A 16,008-nucleotide genomic window follows, 5' to 3' on the forward strand; every position below is an offset into this window, starting at 1 on the left:
GTGATGCTCATTAGAATTATGGCCTTGGATGAGTTATTTGCTTTCTCTGAGTTTCATTCTCCTTATTTGTAAAAATGAGGGTACGGTGCCTATCTTAAAGATTTGTAATGAAATCCTGACTCAAAAGGAGCTTCGTTGAATCTGAGAACTTTGTTGTTCCTTTATTCCAAGTTGCCTGGCTATGCTGTACTTTATTATTTCTGAAGGTTTTGCCTTAACTATTTAGCAATAATGCTTCACAGTACCTCCAAGACAAGACAAAGTTAAAAGGAAGTCTAATGAATGGGCTGTAGATTTATTTTTGTCTATCTTCTTTTCCTAGAAGTTTCTCCTAAAGATTTAGACAGTATACATCTGTTTTACTCCTTTGGTGGTGGCCTGTACGTTGAAAATTGTCTTTCAACCAATTTTATTTAATTATCAATGTTTAAAGCTATTGACATCTGCTACTTTTGTTCCTATTATTTTTTTGTTTCTGTTCTAGATACCTTTTGTTGTTCACTGTCATATATTTTACTTTATTGGTTTTTTTAAAAAATGTTTATTTTGAGAGAGAGAGAGAGAGAGAGAGAGAGCATGTGTGGATGTGACAGGGAAGAGGTGCAGAGAGGGAGGGAGAAAGAGAATCTCAAGCAGGCTCTGTGCTGTCGGTGCAGAGCCGCACGCAGGGCTTGACCTCACAAACCATGAGATCATGACACAAGCCAAAATCAAGAATTGGACGCTTACCAGACTGAGTGACCCAGCCAGCCAGTATATAAGATATACTGTCAGATATTTTATAACAGCTTATTCCAGCTTTAAAAAAGTTATTACCCAGATATATTTTTGAGGCACATAAAATGTCTAACTGCTTTTTAAAATAGGTGGAATATTATGATTAAAAATAAAAATAATTATAAAAGTGAAGATGTCTTTTCAGATTACAGTTATACTTTGATACTTACAATATCTATAGTTTCTAATGTTCTGTCCCTAAGGTGATGGTGGAGGAGGTCATCAAGAGGATATGATCACCAGTTGACCCTCAACCTGGACTCGGGCAATCAGAGGCTCCTTACCCCTTTTCCTGTCCTTGGAAAGTACATTCTGCCCACCATTCCCACTTTAGGGTAAGTTTCAAGTGAAAAAGGACTTCAACTACCACCATTTTGACCTCAAACTTTCTACTTGATTAAGTTTTTTTCCTAAAATATCTCTTAACTCAGGCAAGGGACCCTGTGAGCAAAGCATCCCTTGAGGGAGAAACTACCCTCTCAAGCAAAGAGGACTGCCCTGAGCCAGCAAGACCCCATGATTAATTCCAGGACAATAATCTACTTGACTTTCATTTCCCATCTGCACTGATCTTTGTCTACAGTTTCTTTATATAGACCTGGAAGAATTTTTGGTGCTTTGGAGACAGTCTTTGAGACATTAGTCCAGTCTTCCCGGTGTTGGCCTCCCTGAAAGAAATTCCTTTCTTGTTTCAGCACCACTGTTCTCTCTGCCTTTGGATTTTGTCAGTGGTGAGTTGCCGAATCTGGTCTGTTTGGGACCCCCAGAGCCAGGTGCTCTTGCACATCTGTGTCCTGGCTATACAAGGACACAATCTCGAGACAACAATGTGTTGTTGAGACCATCTGAACTAAATTATGTGGCTTAACCCAGTTAAGGGCTCTTTATAAACTTTTAAGATTCTAGCAGGCAGAGGCAGAGATCCATCTGTCTTGTGGCTGCCTAAAACACATCTCACAGGTAATCTCCCTTGCTTATTAACCTGCTACCTACTGGTCCGGAGTGGCCTCCCTCCCTCTTCTGTCTCTCTTTGCCTTCTCTTTCAGATTTGGAGCGTAGGCAGTTCCAGAGGTTGTAAACAACAGATAATGTATCCAGTCACTCTACCTCTCCCTCCTGCCTGAAAGTCTTTGTTTTAGCTCTGATTTCCCCTTTCTTAATTCATGTATATTAATCCATTTTTGACCATCTTTACATCTTGTATTTTCCCCCTCATAAGGATTCACAAGTAGTATACTATATGAGACCTGAATTTCTAAAATTTATATCTTTCGCCCTTGAAAAGCAATAGAAAAATGGATCTGACTCCAAGAAAGAAAGCAAAGAGAGAATCAGTGAAACTCAGCATCAGGATGAGGTGCATTTATTTATATGGCGGTTAAGACTAAGACTAGCAATTTTTTTTTAGGTAGCCTCCACACCCAACGTGGGGCTTGAACTCACAACTGTTTTGTTATAGTTATTGCTCTGAATAGGTCCAAGAAATTTCCAGTGTTGTATGTTTATTTAGCGAGGACAAGAACAGAGAGGACAAAGCGTACTTCTTGATCCACAGTGGTGAAGCGATAGCAAATCAAGTAGGATGGTGGGCAAGTCTTGGGGCATAACAGAGAAAAGGGCAAAGAAATGACCCAGGGTATAATCCCAAGAGAATTGTTCTAGAATGAGACCACCAGATCATTCTGTGATAGTCTGCAACATAGCTCCTCAAAAATGTCACCAATTCATAAACAATTTCCTAGTAAGAATATAAACTCTTGAAATGTCATTAATACTACAAAAAATAGCAAATGTCCCCTGCTCTACTCTTCCTACTCCCAATTTCTGTTTTTCTACAGCCAAATTTTTAACTCTTTTAATTACTTTTTCTGGCCTTTATTGCCACAATCATGTTGTATGTTTATTCTACAAAACATCTACTTGTCTACATGTCATTTTCAAAATATCTAAAGATGAAGACTGACCACTCTTAATGTTTCATTCTAAACCTTCTGCACTCTTTCCTTCCCTTTCTTGTAAAACCATTTAACTAGACTTTTTACAAAGTAGAAGCTCTTATTATGTTCCATGATGACATTTCCTTTGGTGAATATATTCACACCCTCTGTAATTAATAAATATTGTGTATATTTATGACACATGTATATGGATATATTATATTCATATGATATATTTTTATATTATATTTATATAGTACATTTTTTGGAAGGGCATCTGGAATCCTCTGTTGTCCCACTTCAAGGAGGACTTAATTCTACCTTAGCCTATTGCACAGCTGGCTTCCTTGTCCTTTTTTTTTTTTTTTTTAATGTTTTTAATGTTTATTTATTTATTTATTTATTTAAATTTTTTTTTTTAACGTTTATTTATTTTTGAGATGGAGAGAGACACAGCATGAACAGGGGAGGGGCAGAGAGAGAGAGAAACACAGAATCGGAAGCAGGCTCCAGGCTCTGAGCCATCAGCCCAGAGCCCGACGCGGGGCTCGAACTCGCGGACCCCAAGATCATGACCTGAGCCGAAGTCGGACGCTCAGCCGACTGAGCCACCCAGGCGCCCCAATGTTTATTTATCTTTGAGAGAGAGAGAGACAGAGTGAGAGTGGGTTAGGGGCAGAGAGAGTGGGAGCCACAGAATCCAAAGCAGGCTCCAAGCTCCGAGCTGTCAGCACAGAGCCTGATGTGGGGCTTGAACTCATGAACTGCTGTATTGTGACCTGAGCCTAAGTCAGGCGATTAACCAACTGAGCCACTTGGTGCTCCATGGCCTCCTTGTCCTTCTTTTGCACCACCCCTAGAAGTCCTCTATATTTATTTCTCTTTTCTGTTTGATCCTTTGTTTCCTATATGCTACATCTTGTTCTATGTTGCCATAGAGGTGTCATTGCTTCTAGGACCAACAGAAAACATAAATTTATGACATTTTTTTATTTCAATGGTATACCACATGATCATTCTTTGCCTTTTTCCCATTCCATATTTTCATTTCCTTCTTTCACAGTATCAATGTTAACTCTCAACAATATTAACCAACTTTTTCATTTGCTCAATCCTACAATACATGTGAGATAGAATCAGAATTGATATGGTTATAACAGATTCAATGCAGTCCTTACCAAAATTCCAGTGGTATTTCTCATAGAAATATAACAAACAATCTTAAAATTTGTATGGTACCACAAAAATCCCTGAATAGCCAAAGCAATATTGAGAGAGAAAAACAAAGCTGGAGGCATTATACCCTCTGATTTCAAACTATACCACAAAGCTATAGTAATCAAAGCATACAATATCAGTATAAAAACACATTGATCAATGGAACAGAATAGAGATCCCAGAAACAAACCCATACATATTTGGTCAATTCATTTACTGCAGAGGAGGCAAGCATATACAGTAAGAAAAGGACAGACTCTTCAATAAATGTGCGGAGAAAATTGGACAGCTACAAACAAAAGAATGAAACTAGACTATCATCTTATAACATACGCAAAAATTAACTCAGAGTGGATTGAAGGCTTGAATGCCTTGAAACCATAAATCTCCCAGAAGAAAACATAAGCAATGAACTTCTTAACTTCAGTCTTGGCAATGATTTTTTGGACCTAACTACAAAAGCAAAGGCAACAACAACAACAATGACAACAAAACAAAAATAAACACATGAGACTGCATCAAACTAAAAAGGATTTGTCCAGCAAAGAAAACCATCGACAAAATGAAAAAGCAACCTACTGAATGGGAGAAAATACTATAAATTATATACCTAATAAAATGTTAATAGGGGCACCTGGGTGGCTCAGTCAGTTGAGCCTCTGACTTCGGCTCAGGTCATGATCTCACAGCTTGTGAGTTTGAGCCCCGCATTGGGTTCTGTGCTGACAGCTCGGAGCCTGGAGCCTGCTTTGGATTCTGTGGCTCCCTCTCTCTCTGCCCCTAACCCACTCACATTCTGTCTCTGTCTCTCTCAAAAATAAATAAACATTAAAAAAATTTAAAAAAAGTTAATATCCAAAATATATAAGGGATACATACAACTCAGTAGCGAAAAACCAAACAATCAAAAATGGGCAAAGGACCTGAACAGACATTTTCCAAAGAAGACATCGAGATGGCCAACAGGCATAAGAAAAGTTACTTAATATCACTAATCATTAGGGGAATGCAAATGAAAACCACAATGCAATACCACTTCATACCTATTAGAATGGCTATTATAAAAAGAAAAGAATAAAAGAAAAGAAAAGAAAAGAGAGGTGTTGGGTAGGATATGGAGTAAAGGGGACCTTAGTGCACTGCTGGTAGGAATGTAAATTGGTGTAGCCACTATGGAAAACAGTATGGACTTTCCTAAAAAAATAAAAATAGAAATATAACTGCCTTATAATCCAATAATTCCAGTACTAGATATTTATCTGGAGAAACAAAAACACTAATTTGAAAAGATATATGCACCCCCACTAAAGCATTATTTACAATAGCCAAGATATGGAAACAACTTAACCATCACTCAATGAATGAGTAAAGAAGATGTGAGATACACACACACACACACACACACACACACACACACACAATATGGAATACTACTCGGCCTGAAAAAAATAAAATCTTGTCAGTTTGACAACATGGATGGATCTTGATGGAATTATGCTAATAAATCAGAAAAAGAAAATACTGTATGATTTCACTAACTTGTGGAATAAAAAACCCAAAATAAGTGAACAAATAAAACAAAGCAAAACTCATAAATACAAAGAACAGAACAGTGGTTTCTAGTAGAGAAGAAGTTTGAGGATGGATGAAATGGGTTAAGATGTACAAATGTCCAATTATAAAATAAATAAGTCATGGAGATATAATGTACAGTAGAGTGACTATAACAGTAATAATGTAGTACAGACTTGAAAGTTGCCAAGAGAGTACATTTTAAAAGTTTTCATCACAAGAAAAAAAATTTGTAATTTTATATGGTGACAGATGGTAACTAGACTTATTGTGGTGATCATTTAGTAGTGTATATAAATATAGAGTCATTATATTGTGCACCTGAAACTAAATGATATTAGATGCAATTATACCTCAATAAAACCAAAACCCAAACAAACAAAATAATTGATACAGTTATGAAAAATATACTTACTAAAATGCCTTTAATATTTGATTTTATTTCTTTTTTTAAATACAGATTGTGGATATATAAAGTATTCTGTTAAAAGTTATGTTGGTTAGGTCTCCCCATACCATTTCAGTATGATTATATAATTCATTTGGATTCATTTGTTTTTGATTACATAAGGTTTTAGTTTTTTTTTCTTTTATTGTAGTATTTAAATATGGAGAATATTAATGTGCTTCTAAAACCAAACTACCAAACCAAAATGTAAACCAGGCATATATTACTCTCAGCCATGTATCTTTCTTGGCTCCTGCTCCCCTGAACTCCTTGCCAGTAACCAATTTCATTTTCTGTCATCTTTCCTGTTTCTTTTTGCAAAGGTGAGCAATATGCCCACAAGCAAACATAGAGTATATCATATACTGATTCGCACTTTGCTTTTTTAATTAATGTATCCTAAAAATCACCCCATATCTATTCTTAGAAGTGTTCCCCATCCTTTTTACAGCCATGTAGTCTGCCACTATGTGGATATACTTTAGTAGACCAATCCCTCTGGGCATTTAGATGGTTTGCAATTGTTTTTATTTAAAAAACATTTCCTTAATTTATTTTTGATAGAAAGAGAGACAGATCACGAGTGGGGGAGGGCAGAGAGAGAGGGAGACACAGAATCCGAAGCAGGCTCCAGGCTCTGAGCTGTCAGCACACAGCCCAACATGGGGCTCAAACCTAGAAACTGCAAGATAATGACCTGAGCCGAAGTCGGATGTTTAAACGACTGAGCCACTCACCTAGGCATGCCAGATGGTTTCCAATATTTTGTCATTACAAATAATGTGTGACATATATCTTCATACTGTTTTAAACATATCTTCCTAGAAGTGAGATTTCTGGTACAGAACATAAATGCATATATTTTTGTTAGATATTGCCAAATTCTCCAGAAGACTTATACAATCTTGCACTCCAGTAGCAAGGCATGAGAGTGTCTATTTCCCCTAGCCTTGCCAACAGAGTTCATTATTAAGCTTTTGAGTTTTTACCAATCTATCATGAGAAATGGTAACTTAGTGAGATTCTAATATAAATCTCTTTATTATAAATAACATTATAAATAAGTCTTTATTATAAATAATTGGACACCATTCCATGTGTTTAAGGATTGCATGATTTTTGTGAATTTATCTATATTCATGTCTTTTGTCACTTTTTCTATAGAATTTTGATATTTTTTACCTAGCTTAAAAAATACTTTTTTATATGCTAGTTATATTATCTCTTTACCTGTTGATATGTGTTGCACAAAATTTCTGTATTTGTTGTTTTGTTTTTTTTAAATTTGATAACTTCCACTATGTCTTTTATGGAAATTATTCTATTGTCTATCAGACAATTTTGACAAATTTTACTTTTCTAATGATTTATTAATTATCAATTTTATCTGTTTTCCATTTTTATGCAAGTGTGAAAAATTGGTTTCTGATTATCTTATATTACATATGTATATATAATATAATATACATGTTAATATAATATACATGTATAATGTAATATACATTTCTTCCTATCACTAGTTATGTCTTCCATGTAATTTCTTCTTTTTAAAACATATTCATTTAGCTAGTATTTTGTCTATTTTGTTGATTTTTTTAAGAGTAGGTAGGAGTTGGATTTAATTTAATAGACTCTTTTCCCTACGTAATCTTCATTATGCTTATTTTGGCTTATTTTTGTTTGAATTTTTTTTAAGTTGGGAATTTAATTTATTTAATTTTTATCTATCTTTCTATTGCTATGGAGTAAGAATCAGCATTTTTTGTTAAAGGTCTTATAAATATTATAAATTATAGGTTTTGTGAGCTATATAATCTCTGTCACAACTATCCAACTCTGTAGTTGTAGTGAAAAGCAGCCATAAGATATGCATAAATAAATAAACTTGGCTGTTGTTGCAAGTCATACAAAACAGGAATTGAGCTAGACCTGCCCTGGGGACTTTAGTTTTCTGACCCGTGATATAGATGTTTAAGACTGAATTTTCTCCTGATCATTACTTTAAATATATCCCACAGATTCTACTATGTATTGTTTTTTCTTTTTTCAGAGATTTTGTTACTTTTGGTTGTATTTCCTCTTCCACCCAAGAGTTATTTAAGAGAAGGTTTTTTTTTTTATTTCCATGTGCAATTTCTTTTAATTTCAAGTTGTTTTGCATTGTGATCGGAGTGTTGTTGTAATTGATTCTGATATGGAAAATACTGATGCTTCCTTTGTGATCTCTTATATGGTTTATTTTTGTGAATATTCCACATGCATTTGAATTTTTTTTAAATGTTTATTTACTCTTGAGACAGAGTCAGAGCGTGAACAGGGGAGGGGCAGAGAGAGACACACATACAGAATCTGAAACAGGTTCCAGGCTCTGAGCTGTCAGCACAGAGCCTGACGCGGGGCTCAAACTCACAAACCATCAGATCATGACCTGAGCCAAAGTTGGATGCTTAACCCACTGAGCCATCCAGGTGCCCCATTCCACATGCATTTGAGAAGAAAACATATTCCTGTGTGGTGTTTGATATATCCCTATAAATTCTATGCTGTGGATTATGTTATTTAGATTTTCTCTGGTCCAAATTTTAAATTTTGATTTGCCTTGAACCAAAAATAATGTGTTAAAGTCTCTTGGTTTTAATGTTTCTATTTCATCTTGTACCTTTTGTGATTTGTGTTCACTAAATGCTTACTGTATTATTTGGGGCATAGCTATAACTTTTATTTCCTCATTGTGAATTATGGCTTCTAGCATTTTAAAATGCCCTTTTTTTGTTCTCATGTAATGTTTTTTGGCTTGAATTTTACTTTGATAACAGAAACACAAACCCTGCTTCCTTATTGTTCCCATTTGCCTAGTATGTCTTTACCTTGGCCTTAATGGTCCACACTTTTCAGTTACCATTTTAAGTGTGCGTTTTGTACACAGCAAAGAGTTGGGTTTGCTCTATGAGCCAACTGGAAAATCTTTCCCTTTAGTACATAAGTGAAGCCTGGTCATATTTATTGTTATGATTAATACGTCGCTTTTATAATAGTATTTTATGATTGCTGTGTCTAGTGTATTGTATTTACTGCACCTCTTTCTGTATTTATTGAGTCTTCCTTCCTTTGTTTAACATTTCTTTTGATATCGAGGGAGTTTTGTCTTATGTTTTATTCATGTATACCCATTCATGTATACCCTTTATAATGCCTTTAATCACCTTATTTCCTACTTAATATTTCCCTCTGCTGTTTGTGAAATGTAAATGGTATTCTTTGCCTGCTGTCTATTACATTTACACCAGTAAATGCTCTTATTCCGCTTTTTCCTCTCTAGTTTCTCCTTCTGTTTATTAGTTGCATTCCTTCTATTTTGTCAGAATAGATGATGTTTACATACTATTTTCCCTCACATACCTAAACCTACACTGAACCCTGCATTAGTTCTGCACTTAAGTATATTAAGTGCTCATCTTTTCTCCTTTTGTGGAAACTTCCCAGTCATTTTTATTCTCCAGTAAGCTCATCTTATAGAAGCCACATGAAGAGCTCATGGTTACACTGTAAATTGAGTTCCTTCTGATTCAAAGTTGTGTCTTTTAATAGGCTTGATGCTTGAAGGATTGTTTGGTTAGATATAACATCCGTGGCTCACACTTTTAGATTTTTTGAAATGCTGCTGCACTGCAACCTTGCTTTTGAAAAGTCTGGCACCAGTGTATTTTTTTTTATTTTTATAATTTAATGTTTTTGTCCAGGAATCCTGATGATTTTGTTTTTGTTTTTAGAGACTAATGGTTTTACTAAGATACTTTTGAGAATTTATTGTTCTGGGTCCATTTTCCCAGGTACACAAGGGGGCCTTTCAGTATGTAAATTTAGTTGCGTTTTGAAAGCTTTGTTAGATTACAGTTTTAAATATTACTGCTGTTAGATTGCTTTTCTTTTCTTCTGAAACTCTAGTTGTATGCACGCTGGGCCTTCTTAGATTGCCTTCTGTTTCATTTACCATCTCTTTAATCATTTTTATTTCTTTACCTCATTTTATTTTCTTGATTGTTTTTCTTCCTTTCTTCAATGGGCCTTATTAAATTTTCATGTGAATTTATTATCCTTGAGAACTTTGTAATTTATTCTTTTTTTAAAGAAATGGTTTATCTCTTTGTTAAATTCCTTTTTTGAGCTAACTAAGCTCTTGTTTTCCTTCTGTGAGAATTTTGTTGTTGTTATTTGGGAAACCATTTCTGTTTTTAATTTTTAAATTTTTGATCCTTATTTTTTTAGAAAATACCTTTAAATTCTCATTTAAGGACTTAAAATTCAGATTCAAGTGTTGTGTTGCAGTTTTCTCCAGTGGTGTGTATGTGTGTGTGTGTGTGTGTGTGTGTGTGTGTGTGTGTATTTGAGGAGAATTTTCTCAACTGAAATCTTTGATTCATAGTTTGTATTTTTTTCTTTCAATAGCTATGTATGAAATTTTACTTTTCTCTATTTCTGAACATCCAATGGATAAGATGCCTGAATTGAAAGTTACCTCTTTCAGTGTATCAAAATCTTATTAAAGGATACTATTGTCACATGTGGCTTTATACGCCTTCCTGTTGTTCTGATGTTTTGGGGGTAAGTCGTGAAGAAATTGACATTCAGGCAATCACTATTATCCTCCATACATGAAGTTTTACCTATACAGGTGTTTCCAAATTGAAACTATATTAGAAAATACATAGCTAAGTCTCCATATGTACTGTCCTAGTGAGACAAGCCTCCCAGGTTTACATTCTTCTGAAAATTTCCATTTCTTTGTAGCATGCCAATATCGTTTTATTGTCCTAGGAATGCATCTTTCTCTGAAAAGGTTAGTATGTTTCAAGAAAATTCTTTTAAATGTGTATTTATTTTTGAGAGAGAGGGAGAGAGAGAGCCAGTGGGGGAGGGGCGGAGAAAGAGGGAGCCAGAGGATCTGAAGTGGGTTCTGTGCTGACAGCAGAGAGCCTGACACAGGGCTCGAATTCACGAACCGCAAGATCATGACCTGAGCAGAAGCTGGATGCTTAAGAAACTGAGCCACCCAGATGCCCCTCAAGAAATGTTTTTTATAAATTGATAACAGAAATAAATTAACGTTGGTCTCCCTTGACTCAATCTTGTGATCATGCTGCTAAATCTGGTCTGTTTATGGTTTAATTGAGTAGCTTTCCAGCTCTTCCTTTCTTCCCTTTGGTGTGAAGCTTATGTTTACTCTAACTTTAGGGAAATTTAGTCTGTGTAGGGGCCTGAAAGTTTGGATACATATCCAGAAATTATGGGGCTCTTTCAATTATTTGAAGGGATTAGGAAATGACCACCACTAGGAAGTGAAACACTGGAGTTGTTTCATAGAAAAATGTCAGAAAGATTTTCTTCGATGTACTGTATCAATGGGGTACTGATTCTCAGGAGCCCACCAACTTCCCAAGAAGTAAAACCAGGCAGCCTGCTCTGGAGAGTCCAGATGGACAACTCTACAAGACATTGTATCCAGAGGGTGCTGTCAGTCTGGACTCTGTGAGTGCTCACCAACAGTGTTCACTGATCATTTGTATGGCTTGTCATAGGGGTGCCTGAGTGGCTCAGTCGGTTGAGCGTCCGACTTCGGCTTAGATCGTGATCTCGCGGTTTGCGGGTTCCAGCCCCACGTCGGGCTCTGTGCTGACGGCTCAGAGCCTGGAGCCTGCTTTGGATTCTGTGTCTCCTGCTCTTTCTGCCCCTCCCCCATTCATGCTCTGTCTATCAAAAATAAATAAAATGTTAAAAAAATGTATATGGCCTGTCATGGATATTAAAAAAAAAGAATCACGTGTCACAATTTTTATTAATTAGTATAAAATATTTGTTGAGCACATACCATGTGCCATGGACCATGCTAGTACTGGGAAGATAGTAGTAAATAAGACAGCCAACGTTCTTGTCCTCATGGAGCCTACATTCTACAGGGAGAGAAAGAAGATACACAGACAAACATTAAAATACCAAATATTATTTCTCACAGTGAAGTGCTATGAAGGAAAAATAATAGTGTGATATGACAGAGAATCTGAATTAGGGGATACATGTTGGGAATGTTACAGGAGTCTGTTGTGAGAGGTGACACTTAAGATTAGACTTGAAAAACCATAGAAAGCCAATCATATGGAGAACTAGGAGAGGAGTATTAGAAAAAAAGCAGGGATCATTTCTATAGTTTGTTACTAGAGAAGTTTCTCTGAATGTAGAGTGCCTGAAACCATGGGGGGGGGGGGGTGCAGTGTTCTCTCCTGAGCGTGAGGTTGGCTGTAGGTGTTGTTCCTCCCACCGTCTATTGCCATTGATTGTTCTTGTCCTCCATGGGAATAAGAGGGAGAGGATGCAGTTTGGGTGGAAAAGAAAGAAAGAAAGGAACAACAAACTGAGTTTGGTTTGAGATGAGGCCAGAGAAATAGGGAGGAACCAGACCATTTATAATGGGAAAGTTGGACATTCAAACTCTAATGCAAGGTCTCTGTAAAGTATCTGATGGGCACGTGATCTAAACTGATTCCTGTTTTTAAATGATTACTCTGGATGATTTGACAAATAGCTGGGAATGGAAGGTGAGAGACGAATGATCAGGTTACTGCACTAGTCGTAGAAGAAGGGAATGGTAGCTTCAGTCAGAGTGGCAGCACTGTGATACATTAGAATATGATCCGGAGGATAGTTAATGGATATTAATCAATAGAGGGGCACCTTGGTGGCTCAGTTGGTTTAGTGTCAAACTTCGGCTCATGTCATGATCTCATGATTCCTGAGTTCGTGTCAGGCTATGTGCTGTCAGTGCAGAGCCTGCTTTGGATCCTCTGTCCCCCTCTCACTCTGCCCCTCTCCCACTTGGATTCTCTCAAAAATAAATAAACATTTTTTTAAAAAAGAAGTTATTAAATAAGTTAAATCAATTAGTGAGGGAAAGGGGAGAATGGAGGATGACTTCTACGTTTTGGAACTGATCATCTGATTGAATGTTGGGAAAAGAATCTAAACAAATTGGCATTTAATGTTGCAGCATTTGTTGCTGATACACTGTAGCGTGGTCACAGAAGGAGAAAGGAGGAATGAGAAAAAGCTCAACAGGGGATCAGTGGGAAGTTTCCATTTTCTTCTGTTGCACCTGCTCAAATTTACAGTTGAATTTCACCATGTCATCAGGATTCAGCTGATGGCCCAGGGGCAGTTGCTACTGCTGTAACATGCCCAGTCACCTCATCACCAAGTCTTCTCTGAGAAGTAACAGGTAAGATGAGACTTGAAAAATCATAGAAATCTCATCACAGAAGAACCAAGAAAAGAACCTTTTAGAAAAAAGGAACAGCACTGAGTTTGGCATTCGAGGTCAATCAAGGCCAATGTGGGCTGGGGCATAGTGAGCAAAGAGCTGAGTGGTTTGAGGTAAAGTCAGACAGGTAGGCAGGAGCCAGACCATTTGTAATGGAAAAAGAGTTGGACATTCAAAATTGCAATGCGAGGCCATTATGGAATTTTAAATGTGGGGAGGACTATGACAGGAGGGGACTCAGAGTGAGAGGCCATCCCAGAATGGAGTAATCCTGTGTCCACAACCTTGGATTTTCCTTTCAATTCTGTTGACCTCTGCAAGCATCCTTTCCAAAGAATTGTGCAACACATGATGGGGCGCCTGGGTGGCTCAGTCGGTTGAGCGTCCGACTTCAGCTCAGGTCACGATCTCGCGGTCCGTGAGTTCGAGCCCCGCGTCGGGCTCTGGGCTGATGGCTCAGAGCCTGGAGCCTGCTTCCGATTCTGTGTCTCCCTCTCTCTCTGCCCCTCCCCCGTTCATGCTCTGTCTCTCTCTGTCCCAAAAATAAATAAACGTAAAAAAAAAAAATTAAAAAAAAAAAAAAGAATTGTGCAACACATGAAAAACTCCAGGCTTTCCTATCATTTTCAAGCCTACACTCTAAATGAACCACTCTTTTTCCTTTTGTGGACAACCTGCCCTATGTCCTATTTCTTTGAGTTCATTCTAGAAATTTGCTCAACAGAGGGCTTCTTGGGAGTGTAAGAACTACCCACTTAGGGGCGCCTGGATGGCTCAGTCCATTGAGCGTCTGACTTTGGCTCAGGTCATGATCTTGCGGTCTGTGAGTTCGAGCCCTACGTCGGGCTCTGTGCTGCTGACAGCTCAGGGCCTGGAGCCTGCTTCAGAGTCTGTGTTTCCCTCTCTCTCTGCCCCTCCCCCACTCATGCTATGTCTCTCTCTGTCAAAAATAAATAAACATTAAAAAAATAATAAAAAAAAAGAACTACCCACTTAACCTAGATTGACTAATAAAGTTGTAAACAGCAGTAGAAGCATAGAAAATATTCAGGCATTCAGGTCAACTGGAAAGGGGGGTGAACAGTTCCTAGTCATGTATACATGATTGGCATAAATTTTTAAAAATATATATCAACTTTCTTCAGGTAGGCAACCAGCTGGAGAGGAATCCAGGCTTTGAGCCAATTTTATTTCAATGTCAAATGGTACAGATTTTTGGAAAAATGAATGACTATGTCCACATAAAGGTTAAAGTAAACTTTCTTTTAAGTAGTGCTTCCAATTTGATAATTGGATAGCAGCAGAAAGCTCAGACTTATTGGCAGTAGGTAATACTTCATTCTTAAACTGTACTCTGTTTTCCTTATGTGCTGTTTGTGCTGCATATTCCTCCTACTATTACTGAACACCCAAAGGAAGGGCAGGACTAATGGAATGGCATTTCTGACCCCTTTTCTTCAGAAACAAGCAAGAATTCAGAGTCCCAAAATTTGAATTTTACATATTCTCTAGTTGTCCAGATGGATTTATAATTTTCCATGTTTTTATCAGCAAATTGCCATATTTCTTCATAATGAAGCTTCAAGTTTATATCTCATTAAGGTAAAAAGTGATATATTCTTTTCCTTGCTTTTTATTTGTAATCAAGAGAGATATGCCAACAAATGCATACAATAAAATGTAATAGAATGATAAGTTTATGTGTAAAGTGTAGAAGTGCAGAAGTGGCCGTGACTTTATGTTGTTATAAGAGAAAAATTTGAGTTTCACAAAATAAATACCAGCTAACAGTGTTTTAGAGGATAAACAAGAGTTTGCCTGGTTGCAAGCAGGTAGGGAAGAGGGAAGAATAGATCCCAGGTTGAGAGAACAAGTGTGAAGACAGAGTCAAGCAAAAAGCATGGCATTATGGGTGCTCTTTCTGGGGGTTCTTTTTCACAGGCAACAAAGATTTATCGAGTACCTATCATGCCCCATGGACAGGTTGTTTTACTAAGTAAGCACACAGAAGTGAACAAAAGAGTCAGTTTAAACCACAGTGGAGCTTAAATTCTAAAGGGAAGATAAGGTGGCCATATTCTATAAGACAGTCAAAAAATCAAATGAGTACAAAAAATATGTAGCACAGTAGCTGATGAAAAGCATCATGGAGAAATATGGAGGAAGTTAAGGAAATGGGAGTTTTGAGGTGGGGGCATATTGATTTTAAGTGAGATGATCAGGGGTAGGCTGATTGCGAAGATAACATTTTAATAAAAATCTGAAAAAGAGTTCACGCTGGAATTGAGGAAGAGTGTTTCAGGAAGGGAGGCCAGCAAGTATAAAAGCCCTATGATTAGAGTGTACCTCATATAAGGAATAGCAATAAGGCCAATGTAGTTTCCAATCTGTTTTTGGTCCTCTTTATGTTTATGCTTTAATCATAATCAAATCTCAATTATTGAGCATGCCTTGCTATTTTACATTATATCTTTCACACTTTTTTCTAACTAGGAACATTGTCTTCAGTTCTCGATACTGACAATTCTTCCTGTAACAATATACCTAGGTATCATCTCTATTTCCTTTTTCTCTCTCAGATATATTAAGGTTCTGTTTTCATAATGTTCCTTTGTAACTTATAAGAAGGTAATTATTTCAGTTTTGGACATTTTGAGTTTGATATGATTTTGAATAATTGAAGAACAGAAATTAATTAGTAAATTAATAATATCACACAATAATTTGCTAATTTCTGGGTAGATTTC

General features: G+C 36.8%; 1 non-coding gene across 1 annotated transcript; it reads left to right on the top strand.

Moving 5' to 3' along the window:
* The first annotated feature begins 12,125 nt into the window (after nucleotides 1–12,125).
* LOC132660543 (small nucleolar RNA U3) lies at nucleotides 12,126–12,332 on the top strand. The gene has a single exon (XR_009601857.3). It is a non-coding gene; the product is annotated as a small nucleolar RNA U3 (small nucleolar RNA).
* Nucleotides 12,333–16,008: the final 3,676 nt, after the last annotated feature.

The sequence above is a fragment of the Panthera onca genome, chromosome B4, assembly GCF_046562875.1.
Source record: "Panthera onca isolate mPanOnc1 chromosome B4, mPanOnc1 haplotype 2, whole genome shotgun sequence".
Lineage (NCBI taxonomy): Eukaryota > Metazoa > Chordata > Mammalia > Carnivora > Felidae > Panthera > Panthera onca.